Genomic DNA, 20,092 nt, shown 5'->3' on the forward strand with positions numbered 1-20,092 from the left:
CCCCGCGGGCCGCGGTCCGGAGCGCCGAGCTGCAGCCAGCGCGGCGGGGCGTGTCCGGGGCGTGGCCTCAGCAGCCTAGCTCCGCCCCGCCTCGCCGCTTAATTCGGACGCGCGGGGCCGCGGGGTGTGAAAGAGCCTCTCTGCGCTGGACTGGTCGCGCCGCCGCCGCCGCCGCCGTCGGAGCCGCAGTCGAAGCCGCCGCCCGCGCCGCCTCCGGGCCGCCCTGAGCCGCCGGGCCGCTGGGCGCTGCCGCGGCCGCCCGGAGCGAGCGCCGGGGAGGGAGCCGCGCGCCTTTGTGCGCGCGCCGAGGTGGGTTCGCCTATCGCACTTACTTTGCACACAAAGACTGGGAGCGCGGGGGAGGCGGGGTGCCCGCCGGGGCCACGGCGCGGCCGGCCGGCCGGCCGCCCTGCTCCGACCCCCGGCGCGAGGGTCCCCCGGGCGGGAAGGGCCGCCGGGCTTCCCCTCCCCGCGGCCGGCGCTGGGCGGGGGTCCCTGCGTGCGCTGGAGGACGGCGCGCCGGGCGGTGGGCGTGCGGGGAGCCCGGGCCACCCCGCGCCGTGCCGGGGACGAGCCCGGGGTGCGGGGCCGGGGCGTGGCAGGCGTCGCGCGCGGGGGTACCCGAGTCTCGGGGGTGCAGGGGATGGTGGGGCGCCGCGAGGGAGGCGAGCCTGCGCGGCCGCTCCGCTCGGCTTATTGTTGCTTCCTCGGCCCTGAAAATGGAGAGACCCTGCCTGGAGCGGGGATGCGCTGCTCACCGGGTGCGCCGCGCGCGGCCAAATGCCGAGCCCTGGGCGGCCGGCTCGCCCCCCGCAGCCCCGGCCGCCGCGGAGCCTCCTCCGCCTGGGCAAGCAGAGGACGGGCCGCGGGGGCTTTGAGCCGCTGGTTTAAAGGTGACCGGGGCACCGTTTCCGAACAGTCTGCAAGTTACTTTTCCATTTTTGCCTCTTCTCCGCTCCCGCTACTCCAGTGAACCCAGTAATGTTGGGTGGCGTCTGCCCCCAAGGAGTCCTAAAATTTTGGTTCTCATAACTTCTCCTCAAGTATCTTCAGGTCCCTCGGGGATGGCGTGGATGCGTCTGGCCAAGTTTTGACGTGCTGTGTAGGGGATGGTAACCGTCCCTCTGAAATGCGAAGCGGAATCCCGCAGAGGATAAATGCCGTATCTTTTTCTCTGCAGCAAGATACCATACCCTTCCTTCCTTGGAAAGACTTGACTTAATGACAGTAGAGCAAAGTTATTTAATGAAAATGAGTTTGATATTCAAGATAAATACAGAAAACCGGAATGCGGCCTGTTAGACTTTATATTTTTAACTTGAGGATTTCTTGCTAACAGGTACTTAGTTTCTCTGGCCATGTGCCCTCTCCATCACTTTGGAGATTTTAGCTGTCCAAGTTGCTTTAGGTTGAAATAGTATCTGGAGGGCCTGTCTAGAGAAGATTTCTTAGTGCTAGTCGTTTCCAGTTTAAAACTTTGAAGTATAAAATTATATATATTTATTAAAAAATTGAAAAGAAATATAGGGGAAAAAAAAGTCACTCATGTACCAAACCACCCAAACATACCCTGAGGATATCGGCATCTTTGCTTCATTTATGGCTTGCCAGCCATGGTGTGGAAATGTGTGTGAATGAATAGATCAGGGAGTTACTGATTATTAATCTTTACCACTCCCATCAGTCTAAAACACAATCTCTAATAACCGTAGTCTACAGCAGTGTTTTGCCAACAAGTCGTTTGAAGTATATTTCCTTATAGCCTTGCAAATAACCGCCTATACAGAAGGGGGAGGGAAGAAAGAGAAAAAACAATGCAAGTTCCACTTAATAGGGAAGAACGGATTGATAGAAGCGTTTAATGTACTATATTCTTTGGATTTCAGGAGTAGTTTCAGATTGGCTTTTTTTTTTTTTTAAATAAAAGTAAACCTTTTGGCTTTTAACATATTCAGAAAAATAAAATTGTGTTCTGAGATCCATGAGAAATATGTGATGGAAAGGAACTCTTTGTAGAGCAAGGAATAGCCATGGTTTTGTAGCTGGTGACTTGCTTGCTTCTAAAAGACCTTGCGTTGAGAAAGTAAAATAAGAAGGGTTTTCCTATGAGTGGAGAGTAGTTCTGCGTGCCTGTGTTCTGTGAAAAAACAAAAACAAAAAACACATTGTTCCAACCCAGATTTAGCCACTGAATGCTTTTGTCATTACATACTTTTATTTTCCACTTGTAAAATTTTCCGGCATTTAATTTCTCCAATATGCAAAGTTAAAAAGAGGTTTTGGAGACAACTGTTTAGAAGTACTAGATTGATCATTAGGATGATGCAATACTTTTTGAAGTCAGAAGAATTTACAAGAAGGAAGCTGTGGTTATGTACCGTCAGGTGCAATCTTTGTTCCTGTTTCTAACGTGGGCTCCTTAATCTGTGAGCATGCTTGGACGGGTTATGGTGCAGTACAATCAGCCCTCCGTATCCCCACGTTTCACATCCCCACATTCAACCAACCAAGGATCGAATCCGTAGATGCCAAATCCGCGGACACAGAGGGCCGACCGTATTCATTGTACTGCACCATTTTATATCGGGGACTTGAGCATCTGTGGATTTAGGTATCCTCGGGGGTCCTGGAACCAATACCCTGTGGATATGGAGGGTCAACGGCAGTGACCTGTGAGTGAGTGTGTAAAGTATGTAATCTGCTGTAATAATGGCACCTTTCTGCAACCAGAAGTCAAAAGAAACTAAAATAGGGGCCATCAGAATCTCTCAATCTCATTTTTCAACCCTCCTATGACCTTGAACAGTCTGAGCAGCACAGCCAAGCTGGACGTGAGGTCAGAGTTGAGCCGCTTTGCTCTCAAAAGTTCTGCTGCCTCACAGGGTGGAGAGGAAAGTTTGGGAGTGGTCCAGGGTTACAGACTTGTATGGCTCTTTGTGATGGCCAGACACCTGTCCCTGTTGCCTGGAGATTCCATTCCTGGGATGTTTAGAAGCAGACTTGGTTTGTGCTTGAGAGAAGTGCTGAGAGATCCGGGTCCTGAACTGTATGTGGTAGGACGGATGCTGTCCTCCCTCCCTTCCTCCCTCCCTCTCTCCCTTCCTTCCTATTTTTTTCTTTTTAACATCTTTATTTGAGTATAATTGCTTTACAATGGTGTGTTAGTTTCTGCTGTATCACAAAGTGAATCAGCCATACGCATACATATATCCCCATACCCCCTCCCTCTTGCGTCTCCCTCCCACCCTCCCTATCCCACCCCTCTAGGTGGACACAAAGCACCGAGCTGATCTCCCTGTGCTATGCGGCTGCTTCCCACTAGCTACTTAATGCCACATGTAAAGGTGGAAAAGACTTTTAATGATTTTTGGGGGGGAGTGGTTAAGGCACGGAAAACTTTTCTCCAAAAAGAGGGGACATAGTAGGTTAGTAATATAGCTTCATATTCTTAATGCTCCATCTGCCCCTTCCCTCCAGAATTCTCTGTGCAAATGTTTGGAGAAAAGGAGCCAGGAGGTTTGGTTGGGTGAGGTCTAGATTTTAGGCATTTTTAGAAGTCCCCGGATATCTTGAGATATTGACTTGTCAGCCTTCTTTAAGTCTGGAGAAAGTAGCTGTGAGCACTGACCCGTTTTTGCCTCTCACTTTGGGCTCACGTCGTGTAGGGAAAGCTCTGTGCAGCTAAGGAGTCTGTGTGCGCAGCCCCGGGCCACTTAGTGCTGGGATGACCTGATGATGAGACTTCACTGCAGTTTTTTTGTGTAATTTCCTTGTTTAAGCTTGGCCTTGTTTTGCTTTTCCTTTGTGAAGCAGACCAGTTTCTCCCCTGTTCCTTCTTGTGCAAGAGGTGCTGGGCCCCATCGGTCTGAACTTGAAACTTTTTCTTACACTAAGTACCTAGGGAACTCCGCTGAAAAGGAGTCGATGCTTTTCACCGCATCTGATCCTGTTGATTCCTAGACCCCATCAGTAAAAGAAAGAAAATCATTGGCCAGCTGCCACTTAGTCCTGGTAAATCATCAAGCGGCTATTTTTGAGGCTGATGGGGGAAGCTTTGTTTTCTATCCATTCCTTCATTGAACAAACATTTCCTTAGTGCTTCCCATGTGCCCGCACTGCCCTCGCATCAGGCATACCGCAGTTGACAAGTCCCATGGGGTCCCTGTCCACATGGCAGGGCAGGCGAGGAAGATATTTAAAGAATTGCATGAATTACACAGACATTGGTTGATGACCGTGATATTAAGAGCTGTGAAGGGAAGGTAGCACTTTGTGAATTAAGGCATCTCAGAAAGAATGATGGAAATCCCACCTAAGGCTGCGGGGTTGGGTTTCTGACCCTAAGGTGAAGGGTGGGGGGAGAGGCGTGGAGGGGACCGAGTGTGATTTGCCCAGGGCTGATCAGTTTAAGAGCAAGGTGTAGGGGCTTGGCGGAACAGATTTGGAGGACTGTTCGGTTGTGTCTAGAATTTGGCTGAGGGGTTGGGACACTTTCTAGTGCAGAATTGAGGAGGGACTGGGAAATCGTGGTCTTGTTCCCGTGTTCTCGCTGAAGGTAAACCTGCAGGCCGGTGGCCCTGGGAAGCCAGCTGTGGTGGGGACATGGCGTGCCCACCCCAGGTTCTGTTACAAATGAAAAGATAAGAGGGGCTGTGGGGAAATTGTGGGAAGACTTATTTAAGAATGTTTTCCAGACTCAGGTGAACTGTAGGAAGGAAAATGGAGAGCAACGCAGAAAAAGGAAGGACTGCGGCTTTAACACAAGGTGGACTCTTTAGCAGTTCCATCCTACCAGGGATCGCATTTAAGGTCAAGCAGCTGGTCAGAGCAGTTGTAAAGCAGTAGCTGTAGTCTGTGTTGTGTGTGCCTGGGGAGAGGTGGGAGGGAGGCGTACTTCGGTGACAGTAATGTTCCCTACCCACCGCATAGTCTTAGGGTTTTGCGGTGTGAAGAAAAGCTCCCTCCACCCTTAGAGCTGTGAAACAGTGTGCTTCTGGCCTGTCCTCAGTGCTATTCCTGGTCATGCTACTGAATTATAAATCCTTAGCAGTTGTTACACGGAGAAGTCTTAAATGGGGAATTGCAGAGCCTAGGCAGAAGATAGAAAAAGTGCAGGTAGACCAGCTGTCCGCATCCTGGTGGGTGGTAGGTGTGCGTTGTCTGGAGGATTTTTCTCGCCTCGTTCTCTGTTCTCCTTTCTGTTGTCAGTGCCAAGTGTATGATAGTGGAGCATCTATGGCCCTGTTCAGTGCCAGCCCTGGGCAGAAGGGGTGGGATTGGGGAACGGGGCGTGTTAACGAATGTGCCGCGCGGGAACAGTTTGGAGCTTTGAAACCAGATGTGTCTGAGTTGGTACCAGGCCCCAGCTTTGTGACCCCCACAAGTCACGGAGCCCCCGGGAGCTTTAGTGCTCTTGTTTGTGAGATGAACTTTGTAAGACCTACCTCCGAGGGCCTGAAGCCCCAAACACATGGTCCCTGAGCATGGCCGGCCAAAGGTGTTTAGGCTCTTGCGCTGTCGCCCACAGATTTTTGATAACAGCAGTGATGCCAGGATGCAGATGCGGGACACTGGTGGGGGGTGGCAGAGGATGAGGGCCTTCTCCCTCCTCTCTTTATCTGACCTTTCAGGACGCCTTCATGCCTTCAGGAGTGTTTTAAAGAACCTGGCTTTGCTATCAGAAATGGCATGTTTTATTCTATTCTTGGACACAGGTTCTGGCACCCTTCATAAAGCGACGTAACCAAGTGTCTAGGAGAGAGGCCGTGATCCTGTGGTGTCAGCTTTTCTGTGTCGTCATTAGTACATGTGACACAGAGTGCACTCCGTGAGCGTTCAGGTTAAAACTCACATTTTATCCAGGTTTTTGAGGCATCTGGGCCTGATCCATGCTCATGAGTTTACAAAACCCTGCAGTGCTCTTACAAACTCCCACTGTATAAATAATCAGAAGTTGTTTCCGGATGTCTAATGGAGAGGTATGAAAATTCCCCTGTGCTGGAGGAAGTTAAGAGTGTCATTGTGAATTTGTATATATAGAAGGACTTTCTTTAGAATGTTCTTTTCCCTTACAACTTAATGTCATTTAAAATAGATAAAGCGGGACTTCCCTGGTGGCACAGTGGTTAAGAATCCGCCTGCCAATGCAGGGGACACGGGTTCGAGCCCTGGTCCTGGAAGATCCCACATGCCACGGAGCAACTAAGCCAGTGCGCCACAACTACTGAGCCCGTGTGCCACAACTACTGATGCCCACGCGCCTAGAGCCTGTGCTTCACAACAAGAGAAGCCACTGCAATGAGAAGTCCATGCACCGCAGCGAAGAGTAGCCCTGCTCGCTGCAACTAGAGAAAGCCCGCACGCAGCAACGAATACCGAATGCAGCCAAAAAATAAATAAATAAATAAATTTAAAAAGTAAATAAATAAAATAAAATAGATAAAGCTGTGGTCAGGGTTCTTTGTCTTCCTTTCCTTTTTTCACGGATGCCCAGAGTAGTGTAGTGTGTTGGAAAGAGGGAGGCCTAGTGTTCTAAAATGTTCAGAATCCTGGGCCCAGGTTCACCATTAATTAATATGCATGTGGTTTTCAAGCAGGTCATTTATTTCTCTTTCTCTACTTTCTCATCTATGAAATGCAGATAATCACCTTTGCCTACCTCTTAGAGTGGTCTTAGGGTGAGGTGGAAGCCTGCCTTCGTTTTACCTGGTGGAACGCTTGGGACCATCAGTTGTCGTTCCTGGGACTGCCGTAGGGTTCAATAGCGTGCCGGCCACCCCTTCTAGGATCAGGTGACTCTTTCAAGGTGAGAGGAGGCAGGGCACAGCGTGGTCAGGAGGACTGGCCGCAGTATCCTTTGCGTTCGTGCTGGGGGCGGGCAGGGAGCATCAGTTATTCTGTGCTCGTGGAACGTGGCACCGTGGATGTGTACTAGACTGTCAGACTTAAGAGTGCAACCTGGCTTAGGCAGGTCACCTCGTAGGGCTTCCGTATTCTGATCTGTGAACTGTAATTATAATAAATAAGTATTTTTATTCTTACCAACTAACAGTTCTTGAGCACTTCCTATCTGGCAGGTGTTGTGCTGAGTGCTTTGTGAGAGTTCTTTATTCCTTCAGGAAGTATTTAACGCATTTTCCTCTATGCCAGACCCTGTGCCAGACTCTGGGGCATGTGGGTAAGACAGTGTCAATATCCTGCTTGCGTGGAGCTTCTCTTCTAGGGGGAAGACAGCGTGTAAAGGAGAACGTAGATGATGTGATTCCAGGCAGTGTCACTGCTGTGAAGGAAATGAGGTCGAGGGGTTGGAGTCCGGCGGGAGCAGAGGTGGGGTTTTTAGTAGGGTGAGGCCCCTCTGAGGAGGAGAACTTGAGCTCTGAGTGAGGGAAGGGGTGAGCCTCACCCCCATCCGTCTGTGCAGAGGCAAGTGCAGATAACGGCCCAGGGACCAGAGGTGCTCATCAGGTGGGGCCTGCAGGCTGTAGGGGACCAGGGGAGGGTTCTGAGCAGGAGGTGGTGGAGGTCAGCCTTGTGTTTGTAAATACCCCCTTGCAGCCATAACTGCAGAGGCCAGAGTGGAGGCAGGGGGACCCGTGAGAGGCTTTCGTGAGTCCCCGAGGACTGGGATGGAGCTGGAGAGAAGTGGTTGGATGGATACCTGAAATATTTTGAGGATGGAACCCTCAGGACTCGGTCGTGGATTGGGGCAGATATGGGAAAGGAGAGAAGTCATGAGTGATACCTCTGTGTTTAGCCTCAACCCCTGGGTGAAGGGTGGCACCGTTTATTGATCTGGGAAACTTGGGAGAGGATTATAAATGTGCTCAAACAGCTCTGAAATGAATACTGTTAGGGTTCCCATTTCACAGATGTGGAAACCGAGGACTAGAGAAGTAACAAGCTTGCTGTAGGACGAAGCCGGGTCAGGATTAGGATCCAGGTCTGGTCCTTGCCCGAGCCTGGCGTTCTCAGCTGTTTGGCTGTGCTCTGCAGAATATGTGAGTTTGCTGTCAGAATAGATTGGTGAGAAAGGACTTGTGCAAGCACTTTGAAAGCACATCTTTTTTTTCCCCAGTACAGCGTTATTGAGGTATCAGTTATATACCATGCAATTCACCCATGGTAAGCATACAGTTCCATAATTTTTAGTAAATTTGTACTGTTGAGCACCCATCACCCCAGCCCAGTTTTAGACTCTGTAGTCCATTCCTCTTTCCATCCCCAGTTTCAGGCAGACACTGATCTTCTGTCTCTAAGGTTATGCCTTTTCTAGAAATTTCCTACACAGAGAATCATACAATATGTGGCCTTCTGTGTCCAGTGTTGTTCATTTAACAGAGTGTTTTTGAGGTCCATTCATTGTGGCACACCATGTCTGCTCTTAAGGAACATTCTTTGCCTTGGTCAGAAAGAGGTACTCTGTGCTGATGAGAATGATTTCCACGGGGATGGGCCTTCAGATGAAGATAAACATAATGATGGCTAGCATTTCCTGAGCATTTCCGATTATGCCAGGCGTGGTTTCATTCATTATCTTCTGTGGTCTTCCAAGAAGTTCTGTGAGGGAGGTACCATTAGTGTTAGTATTTTACAAATGAGGAAAGTAAGCATAGAGAGATGAAGAAGTTTGCCCCAGGTTCTAAGAGCTGGGATCAAATTTGGGCCTCCTCTCTGCAGAACTTTGCCTCGGCCAAGACTCCACATTCCCTTAACCCTGCTGATAAAACTTTTGACTTCTTAGCCTCAGAAAGGGCTTGGGATCCCAGTTGGAATAAGGCACTGACCAGGTAAATCTAAAACCGTAGCTTTAAGGAGGATATTTATACTGCATTTTAGTTTTGGCATCATCATATGGAAATGATAATGTCTTAAAGTGATCCGTTTGTGAAGGAGCTTTCTTAGGTATGGTGTGAGCATGGCACCAAATTCAAAACGCATAATTATGTCATTAGGCAGAGCTTGTGTGTTTGAGTTGGTCTTAAATATTATGTTTACCAGAAGTGCCATTTTTTTGGTATGAAGTTTCCCAAGGCTGTTACCTTGTTACTAATGGGTGGAATTAGGCATCATGTATTTTTCAAAGTGTTTTATGTCATTATGTTAGATGCTAATACAATTTTCCCTTCTATGTAACAATCCTGTATTTAAACGGTATTTTTTCCAATTCATGAATAGTCCATATTGGAGGGTTTTGTGTTCCCTGTTGCAGAGGAGTTCTTTGTGTATCACAAATATCTGAACGTTTTGAGAAGATTTTTAAACACTTCATATCTTTCTGTCTGTACACTTGGGTGTTCATCTTGTTTCCTTCTCTCCCATTTCATAGGTACCCTGCTTGCTTCAAATGTTAACTTCTCTGTTCAGAGCATGGATTTTACGCTGTTTACCTGAATGGGTTTCCTATGAAGCTCAAGGCTGCTAGAATCCTGTTGGCTGTAACTGTGCTCAAGAACCTGTAAATTTCCTCTCTAGATTGCCCCAGGTACTGCCTCTTTTTCTACCAACCAGCATCTTCTGCATCTTCTTGCTGAGAGTTTCCCCTTCCTGTGCAGAGCTGGGTGTGGCCCAGCCATCCATGGCTCAGTTTCTGCTCACGGGCCCTGCCCTTTCAGTTGGAGAGTGGCTGAATTGCAGTTTCAGAACATCAGAAGGCAAGGGGTGGGGCAGCCCAGGAATACGTAGGACTCCCCATCTTCCCTGCATTGATTTCACCCCTCATTAGCTTAAAAAATGTCTTTTGATAGTTGGTTTCTCACACCAGGGTCCGAACAAAGCTCACACATTGCATTTGATATGCCTCTTGACGTTTTAACTCTAGAACAGCGCTTCTTCCCCCATCCTGTTCTCCCTAAGTTATTGCTTTGTGGAAGAAGCAAGTCAGTTGTCTTGTAGACGGTCCCGCATTCTGGATTTGGCTGAGAGTTTTCTCTTTAAACGTGTTCCACTAACCTCTGTATTTCTGTAACCTGGAAGTTAGAACGAAAGCTTTATTAGATCTGTTGATGTAAAACAACCAGTTATTTTACCAGCAAAAATGTTGGTTTATTTGAGAACAGCAAAGAATCACAATTTGGGACCTAAAACTTATGGTGACCCACAGGTAAGTCCAGAGAACAGAGGAGAGAAACATTCTTTTATAGAGGAGAAGGAGTTGGCCGGGACCGTTATAAACAAAGAGTCCATTGGAGGAAACTGGGAATTCAAAGTATAGTGGCTTTTCATTGGCTGACTTGTGACAGCCTCTCATTGGCTGGGCTGTTGCCAGGCAAAGAGAAACCCTTCTTTCCTCCTGCTGAGTGGTAAAGTAATAACCTTCTTTCTGTTGGAGATGCAAAGGTATCTCTTTTCCTTGGGGTCTGCAGTTGACGTAGAGTGGTAGGGCATGAGAACTCCCCCTTCTGGCTTCCTGATTCCATTTTAAATGAGGTTTCTGTTTATTATTTTTCATAGATTCACATTCAGGTTTAGGGGGGCAAGATTAGTTTGTTGGCCGTGTTGTACACTTCATGTCCCATCGTCTCAGGACGGTGTCTGGTTGTCTCCCTTGTAGTGATATGGAGGTTGATCATTGGGTTCATGCGCTGGGAGTTTGATGCTTTCATTGTGAATCTCCTCATCATCCTTTCTCCCAGGGTCTGTTAGCTTTCATTGAGGACTGTTGCCTGAATTGATCATTTCATTAGAGGTTGTTGATTCTCCTCTCTCACTGAGCATGTTAGTGAGTGTGAGATGAGATTTAAACTGGCCAGGGTGTCTGCTTGGGGACAGCTAAAGAATTAACAGAGAAGCAATGATTGGCTTGGCTTTATCCAAGCATAGCGAATACTTCCCATACTCAATACTTCATTAGAGCTCAATACTTCATTAGAGCTAACTGCTATTTGCACAATCTTTTATGAATGTTACTGTGCCAGGTTGATTTTATTGTAAGTCTTGTTTAGCAGCAATGTTAAATTCTGTCCGTATTTGCTCACTTGGGTGCTTGGCCATCACCTAAATTAAGAGATTATGACATGGGTTTATGGGTGAGAATGCCAAGTGATGGTGTAGACCATGATAGATTATCTTCTTCAATAATCATTTAAGATTTCCTGACATGTAAGGACACGTATGCCTCATCTTTCCTTATAAAACAAGTAAGTCACTGATGAGTTTAAAAATATAGGAGGTGAATGATAAATCTGAAATAGCTGAGTTTCCATTCTGCCTAGATGGAAGAGAAATGGACCTCTGCTGGCAGCTTTCAACTTCATTGTTAAGATCAGAAAGGATGGATTATTGCAATGTGTCCAGCAGGAAGTAATTGAGAGTTTCTTTTAAAGGCCAGCGGTCGGTTGTAGTAAATGAATTTAATTTGTGTGTGCTCCATCACTGCCAGGGGCCACTGGGACATGTTACAGTAGCAGTCTGATTTGGGGACAGTTGCAACATTTAAAGGCCCCTGGGATGGAAATATATCGATTCCTCCTGTTACAGGCAAGCCTGCCTTTTGCCAGCACATGTTCCTGGAAACCACAGTGTGAAAACAATCTTCATAAAGCAGGTTCTAGGATCCCCACAGGCAGAGTCTCATGATTAGGAGTTGTGCCTGTGACTAGACCCTTGGTATCAAATAAATCGTGGCTATGACCCGTAAATCATAAAGGTGTGACAACTAGAAACCTAAAAGCATTTGAAATTAGAGACTACCCTGCATTGTCACAGAGGGTTTGAGCTTGGGGAAGCCTTAGAGATCAAGGGATCATCTAGTCTAGACTCCTTATTTTTTTTTTTGTGAATAAACCACCGCTCAGACATGTCAACTAGCTTGCCCGAGACCACACAGCTCGTTATTGGTTGAGTTGGAACTAAAACTCATCCCAGAATAACAATCACTGACACGTGGGTGTTTCTTACGCACGTGCTAAATGCTTTACATGCATCGTTTTTGTGATCCTCGTCCCATGGCGTAGGACTTTAATTGACTATATTTTACTCAGGAGCACACTGAAGCCTAGAGACTGTCTGTAATTTATCCTATAGATAACACAGAACTTAGGTACGTTGGCCCTCCATACCCATGGGTTCTGCATCCGTGGTTTCAACCAACTTCTGATTTAAAAAAAAAAAAAAATTTCTGGAAAGTTCCAAAATGCAAAACTTGAATTTGCCATGCCCTAGTAATTATTTACATAACATCTACATTGTATGTACAACTATTTACATAATATTTACATTGTGTTAGGTATTATAAGTAATCCAGAGACGATTTAAAGTGTACGGGAGAATGTGCTTACGTTATATGCAAATACTTTATGTAAGGAACTTGCACATCCATGGATTTTGGTATCCACAGGGATCCTGGAACCAGTTCCCTGCCAATACTGAGGGACGACTATATTCACTACAGAAAATGTGGTTTATCCACCCTATGGTACTGTGTTTTACGTTAGCCATTTCTTCTTTCCTTCTTCTCTTTCTCCTCCTCGTCCTCTTATTATCAATGTTATTATTATTCTTCTAACTTTATTATTCTTATGAAAGGAATTATTCCTAATGGCCCATAAACTTTGCCTGTCCATGGCTTTCCATTTACTCTAAAGATCTATATTAAACCCACCAGCTCTAATGTATTGTAAATATAGTCAACGGAAAGTGATGCACTAGCTATAATAAAGATGGAAACAATGAGTAACTTTGCTTGAATTCTTAGCATTTAAAAGAGCTTTTGGAACTTAAAAAAATTCCTTTGATCATTTCTTTAAAAAAAGAAGATCACCACCTATCCTTTAAGTACTTGAAAACATCACCAAGATACTTCCTTGCAGCAGGTCTGGAAAGCAAAAGTTGCTTCCGCGAGAGCCTCTGCATCTCTTGCTTCCTCTCTTCGCTCCCTCCTCTCTCTTCCCTTCCTCCTCCAGTCACATTCCGGGCAGTCCTAAGGCAGAGATCTCAGCAGGAGCAGGTCTACTTTTAGGAGCGAGGGTGTGAAGGGTGGTGGGTGGGGAGCAGAGGAGGTGAGAAGTAGCCTCTGGAAATGGGAGAGGGTGTTGGTATTGAGCGTTACGCTCTCGTTTTGAAGCCTGCAGGGCTCACCTTGTTCCCGCCCACGCTGCCCACACAGAGCCCGGCGTGGGTGCCAGGGAGGTGGTGTTTCAACTGGATGATCTGTGTCATCCGAGTACGTAACGGAGCGGGGAAGTGCGGAGACCCTGGTAACGTCCAGAGGAATCTCTACTTGGATGTGGTTTGTACCCTGGTCCAGGGGTGACTTTAAACAATTTGTGATAAAACAAAAAAACAGTTGGCTTGGCAGCTATCCGAATAGGTGCCCAGGTAGAATTTTTTATTTGTTTGTTTTAAATCCGTCTAAATTGCAGTTCTTCATGAGCTTCCTGTGTCAGACATGCAGCTGAATCTGTAATGATGGGCTCTACCAACACTGCTTTTTTCCCCCCTCTCCATGTGTGCTCGAAACAAAGCTGCCTGCAGGTACAGTCTGGAGGATGCTGCATGCATGGGCTTCTCGGTGGACCGTGGCGCAGAGCTGATTCATTTCAAATACTGCCTATTTATAGCCTCTTCAGAATAATGGTAAGACGGTAGATGTTCTCTCTACCACTGCCATGTAGGTTAACATGACTTTTTAAATGGAGATAAATTATGTTTTACTCACAGATGACTCATTTCATAGTCCTCTTTAAATACACACCCTGCCATTTCTTTGAAGTGTGTCACTTTAATAATCAGCCCGTGCTGGAGCATTCTCAGTAAGGTGTAGGCTTGGAAGGGGGACGAGGCCTTCCAGAACGTGGAGCTCTGTATGGGAAACTGGTGCTCAGGGAAGCTGAGGACCCCAGCATCTTACAAGTCTCCTTAGTGCAGATCTAGGGCCAGAACTCTCTTCCCTTGACGGCTAATTCAGCACGAGGCTTCCCTTTGCTCTGACCTGCCTTGCCTACCCTCACCTACCCCCATGGACCGGCACTTGCTGCCACAAAAGAACAAAAGCAAAAACAAAAGAGAAAATGTCCTGGTTACCGGCATCCTGGGATGTGGGCGATGATTTTTTTGCAGAAAAAGAATAACGTTTTAAAGAAAAACCTCACGTAGTTCTGTCATCCTAAAAAACTTTCTTTTCTTGATGTGTGCGTTCTTAGTTCTTGTTCGTTGTAATACAAACTCTTAAAAACGTTAAACGTTAAAAATAGTTATTTATACCATAAGCAAAAGCCGAGGTGTTTATTTAAATGTCTGAGAACTCTCTTTGCTGATGTTGTCTGTTCGGCACGTTTTGAGTTTTAGGGCTCAGCTACTTCCTATGTGTGAATACATACATGACGTCTTTCTCTGTAAACAAATATGTGAGACTATATTTCTCTAAATAAGAATAAATGTACGCGTTCTTTCTGTGATTTTGGAAGAGTGCTTCTCACATCACTGTTCCCTGTAAGTCTTCTTTCAAGCGTTTGTTGTCATTGACTGGTTCTGACATTGGCATGCTAGGAAGAGCATGAACCTTATGTCAGGTAGACCTCTGTGAGCCCAAATTTTCTCATCCCTACAATGTGAGTATTAGGCAGCTAATGCAGGTAAATCACCTGGCCGGTGCCTGCACGTACTTGTTGACTAATGTTAGTGTCCCCCCCGTGTCTGCTCTGCTTACACTCGTGTCTGGATGTGATGTCATACCTGATTATTTTCACCTACCCGATAGAACAAGATGATTCAATTCCATTAGGACTCAATTCGAGGTTGCCCCAGGTTTGGAGTGACAGTCTGCTTTACCCATACCATCCTCCTGGGCCTTCTACACCTGAAGCGCTGAGCCAGTTGTATAAGCAGAGGTAGATAGAGAGGTGGGTTAGGAAGCTGGGGATGAATGGCCAAAGCTGGAGTTCTGGAGCCTAATTGGAGAGTGGACGAGGGACCACTGGGCTCAAGGGTGTGGACGTGGCTGTGAGTCAGCGTGGGTGCTTAACTCAGCCCATAGCAGTGGGCTGGGGTGAACAGAGGTTTAGGACCTATAGGCAGGCAGGGTTCTTAGAAACAAAGACGAGTTCTGTAGAGGAGGAAGGTTTTTCAGTGGCCCAGGATGGAAGTGAAGTAGGGAGGATGTGACAGAAGTGAGAGTGAAGCTGTGGGTCAGGCATCTGAGCCACGGAGGAGAGAATCAGGTCAGTAGGTCACCAATAGCCAGGAGTCCACAAGGATGCTGAATAAAGGCTCTCACCCGTTCGTTTGTCGGTTCATGGGCTCCTGTAAATGCAGGAGCTGATTGCTGAGTGAGGGCCCTACACCCCCAGACAGGTGGGACCCAGGGTCAGTGGTGCATGGCAGGAGAGCGACCACAGGGCCCCTCCTGGTGTGTTGGCGGAGGAGCTTGGTACGCACACATCTTCTCTGTCCGGTGTAACTATTAGTAGAGCCTCACCCACACCCAGAGTGACCTGGTCTGGTTGATAGATCACGTAGTCATCCTTCATACATGTCCTCAGTTGCAGGTAAGTATCTGCTGTGTGCATGAAAAAATTCCCGATCAGAAGCTTGTCTGACACGAGGTTCTGTGGTGAGCCCGAGGCTTATCACCTGCCTCACTGAGGGAGCTCGGCTACCATCTCTTTGCTCCTTCATTGAACTCTAAAGAACATCCTGCATTACGTTTTCCACGTCCTTTTCTCTCTCGGTTTGTCTTCGATGAGGGTCTGTTTTGGCGGTGATCCGCTAATGCTGTAAACAGTCATCCAGCCGCACCAGCAGCGTCTCTAATTGCACCTCTTTGCCGGGAGCTCCTCAGGAGACCCTGCTGCCTCCCTGGGGCTCCCTGGGGTGCAGTAGCCCCACCTAAGTAACACCTTGGTGTCAGGGCTTGGTGAAGAAAGGAGGAGGAGGAGGGTGCCTTGCCTTCCTTACTGGTCATCCTGATGAGAAGGGTTTTGGAAGGTCTTGTTTGAGGGTCTGGGTATTGGGGCGTGGGAGAGGGGAGGTAGGTGGGGTGGGGTAAGCAGGGCCCAGGGTGCCATCGTGAAGCCGTTGCTAACGCACCCCAGGTATTTCTTGTTCCCTTTGGCCTGGATTCTCTGTGCCTTCTGGTAGGAGCTTCATTCCCCAGAAAGAGAGTTGACGAGCTCTGTGATACCAGCGTCGCACAGGATTAGCCAGTCAAATAGTCTGATGGCTTTGTTTGTGATGAAATGGGGGGGGAAGACTCAGAGGGCGTGCGTGCCCCGGGCTGAGGGAGCCCGCCTCGGCTGCACTTCGCCCCTGTGGAAGGTACTTCTGCACCTTTGGATTTCTCTGTGGTCGCTTGCTTGTGGACTGCGTTTTTCCATCTCTGATTGGAAACTCCGAGGGCAGGACCTTGTCATCCTAATCTCGTCCTACCCAGCATCAGGGCTTCTTCCTAAGTAACTGCTGTTGTTCGGGGTCGGGCATGGAGGCTGGATTCAGACGCTGAGTGTGGCTGTCTGTTGAGTGGTGCTGGGCCGGCTTCGTAAAGTTCGTGCAGCACCTGAGGAGGGCTGGGCCTCTGTAGTCAGGCTTTGTTTCAGACTCACTGTGGGTCAGCATCTGAGATCTTCAGGAGGAGCTCAAAGTTCCCTTTTAAAAGCATCCTTTACTTCTGTTTTTGTATCTTTTTCGTCCCACATTTCCTGAGCTCAAAACTCTCCTTCCTAAGGACTTGCCTTGAAACACACACACACACACACACACACACACAGACACACACATGCCACCACCGCCAACAACAACACAACAGATCCTTTCAGGGGAAAGTGTTGTCCTGTACTGTATCCCCAGGCCCTGGAGCTCAAGAAGAATTGGCCTTGTGATACACTGCAGAGGGTCCCAGCTGTGTCAAAATACAGAAGACCCTTCTGGCGAGTGGACGATCTTGTGTGTCTGTGTGTTTTCCTTTCCTTTGCTTCTGTTGGTTAATTACTTCCACTGTGAACTTCTCCCCATCCTTGCTGACAGGATGTTGGCAAGTAAATGTGCAGGTTGGTTGGGTGGGACCCTGTCTTCTTCCTGCACCCCACCCACTCTGTCTTTACAATTTGGGTGGGGTGCTGTGTCAGGCCAGGACTTCCCTGACCCCCCTTTTTTTAAAAAAAAACATCTTTATTAGAGTATAATTGCTTTACAATGGTGTGTCAGTTTCTGCTTTATAACAAAGTGAATCACGTGACCCCTTTTTTAAAAAATAGAACAAACAGAGAGCTGTGCCACCAGCTTGTGACCTCCCCTACATGAAAGGATATTAAAATGGAAAAGGGCAGTGGGCGGGTGGGTGGTTGCTTGACCAGGAGAGTGAGTTTGCATCCTGTTCTCAGAGTTCTGTGGTCCATACCATGGTTCTGCATTTCGTGTCACTTGTGGTTAATGAATAGCAGATACTTTTCCTGTAGTCTTTTTGGTTCTGGGTTGCATACATTTCCCCAAAGAGTCCTGACTGGATCTTAAATAAGACCCAGACTGTCTTATTAGCTAAGTGGAAAAGGAAATGTCCTCCCTACTCTGCCTGGGTAACTTCCGTCTAATGTGTATTTTTCTCTGTCCAGTTTCTTTTTTTTTTTTTTTTTTTTTTTTTTTGTCCAGTTTCTTTAAATAGAGAAGTAGTGTGAATTGGTGGGCTCTGAATCACGCTGCTTGGTTCCACCTTCTGGGCCTGCAGTTTACTAGCTTTATCGGTAAAATGGGGATAATAATAGTACACACTTCATAGAGTTTTACAGGAATACAGCTAGTGCACCAGCAGAGTGCCTGCATATAAGTCAGCACTCAGTTCAATGTTGAAAAATGTGGGTATTGATAATAACATAAACCTCAGTACTCTGGTGCTGTTTTTGGAACTGTTATCCATCTCCTAGGGGTATGGTCACCGTCTGTTCTTTAATCATGATCAGAGGGAATTGTTTGAGAACTTGTGCATGCATTTCTGAGGTTGACAAGGAAGAATATTTGAAATTGGGAGTGGCCCAGAAAACCCGGATCCCTTGGGTAACTTGCAGCAAACAGGATGCTGGTAATATGCTCTCTGGTTGGAGACCGGGTTTTATTTTAACGTACCTGGAGTTTTATCTGCTGTCACCAAGACTGCGTCAACAGAATGCCCGAGCTGAAACGGTCAACCTCAGCAAGCATCGCATGCAATTTTAAAACAATCTTCCTCAACACCCTTAAGTGTGCCTCCTTATGGTAGTGGCTTTGATTTCAAAACTGCTGCAGGGGTGGACCTCTGCAGATGAGCCCAAGTCAGACATCCCCTGGGACCTACCGATGGTTTTATCAGGCTGGGCGGGGGACTTCTTTCAGCATCTTTCAGGCCAGTTGATTCCCACAGCGTTTGGTGGCGTGGAACTCTGAGACCTAAATCAGCCGCTGCTACAAGTGAGAGAGTCTGTCAGGAGCTGGCCACGCCCTGTCACCTCGCAGACCTAGTTTCCAGCCACTTTCGTCTTCCGTGGGCTCCAGCCACACTGGCCTCTTTTCTGTTTTTCCTCATCACCCTTTACAGAATCAGCCCCCTGACCCTCTTACCCTGCTCACTTGTCCTCCTCCCCCAGGTGCTTGCAGACGCCTTGTCTGCTCACCCGTTTCTCGCCCGTCTTCCCCCTGCCCCCGCCCCATCACCAGAATAGAAAGACTATGAAACCAGGGTTTCCGGCGCCGAGACACTGCTTTGTTCTCACAGGCGGGCCTTTGCTGGACCCACAGGTGCCCTTCCGGTAGGTGGGGTGGCTTCTCCTACCTCCAAAGCAGCACCGAGTAAGAGGTCGTTAGGTTTTTTTTTTTTTTAATTAATTTATTTAATTTATTTATTTTTGGCTGCATTGGGTCTTCATTGCTGCTCGTGGGCTTCTTTTGTTGCGGAGCATGGGCTCTAGGTGCATGGGCTTCAGTAGTTTTGGCACGTGGGCTCAGTAATTGTGGCTTGCGGGCTCAGTAGTTGTGGTGCATGGGCGTAGTTGCTCTGCGGCATGTGGGATCTTCCTGGACCAGGGATCGAACCCGTGTCCCCTGCATTGGCAGGCGGATTCTTAGCCACTGCACCACCAGGGAAGCCCAAGAGGTCGTTAGGTTTTAATCACCGAGGGTAACCGAATCTTCTGTGTTCTCAGTATGCCGGCAGAGGGAAATATTTGGGAAGAACATTCTGCAGAATACTTTATTTTAGGTTCCATCTGGGCATGAAGTCAGGATCTTGGGAGGCTAAACATGAGCATCAGGTTAGCATTACCTTTCAGTGAATTAAAATGAATGAAAGGCCAGTGAATTCAAGGCCAGGCATAATCCTATGCCTTTGGCCTTTAACAGTTTTTTTTGTTTTTAATAGAAAATAGCCATGTGTTCAGTGCACTTTTATTTGTGGGTAAATGAGTATAGGACATGAGCCACAGTGTTGCCCCTTGTTCTTTATATAAAGTCCAAGTGGGGAACTTCTTTGAGACTGTTAACGCTATGATATTTTTTTCTTTCTCTTGGGAAGGAAGATGAAATGCCAATTTTTTTCTGATGAGAAGTATATAACTTTTTGGGGGGGGGTTCTGGCCACTAGGAAGCTCAAAACCACCTTTAACACTCATTTCTGGAAATTATATTAGCCCTGGTGTATCCCACTTCGGCTGTTTCTTCTGTAGTGTGGCCTTAATGTTTAAATTCTATTTATCTAGTTGCATGTATGACTTTTGTTTTGAGGCATCCTGAATATTCTTTGGAAAGAACTAGAGAATGACACAACAGTTTTATCTCCCCTCATCTCCTAATGAGAGGTATTGAATAGCCCACACTTGCCTTTGAAATTCTGTTGCCTTGTGTGTTTTTGCTTGGGTAATGCAACTGACAGAAATTTCTTTATTTGCTTCGGTAGAATTTCCATTTCTTTGGTTGATAAACCCAAGGAAGCCATTTTAGGGTACTTTCCAGCCAGATAGGGAAGTAGGAACTTGTAAATAATCAGAGTACAGTTTTGAGGTGACTTTCTCACTGGTTTTATCTGGTTTATTCCAGTTGCGAGATTTTGGTTACTTTGCAATAGAAGGCTTTAAAATAAATACGCACTGTTTTAGGGAAACCAGATAACTCACATCTGAATATTAAAATACAATTTCTT

The 20,092-nt window shown here is 47.2% G+C and overlaps 1 protein-coding gene across 2 annotated transcripts in view; it reads left to right on the top strand.

The window, feature by feature from the left end:
- The first annotated feature begins 201 nt into the window (after positions 1–201).
- FAM107B (family with sequence similarity 107 member B) overlaps positions 202–20,092 on the top strand; it is an 89,356-nt gene continuing 69,465 nt past the window's right edge. Inside the window, exon 1 of one of the 2 annotated variants that reach the window (XM_059910366.1) lies at positions 202–309. The gene's annotated coding sequence lies outside the window, so the exon portion shown is untranslated. Of the gene's footprint in view, positions 310–9,357; positions 9,482–20,092 lie in introns of those variants that run through there. The other variant, XM_059910375.1, reaches the window with a different exon arrangement.

The sequence above is a fragment of the Balaenoptera ricei genome, chromosome 2 (assembly GCF_028023285.1).
Source record: "Balaenoptera ricei isolate mBalRic1 chromosome 2, mBalRic1.hap2, whole genome shotgun sequence".
In the NCBI taxonomy this organism is placed as follows: domain Eukaryota; kingdom Metazoa; phylum Chordata; class Mammalia; order Artiodactyla; family Balaenopteridae; genus Balaenoptera; species Balaenoptera ricei.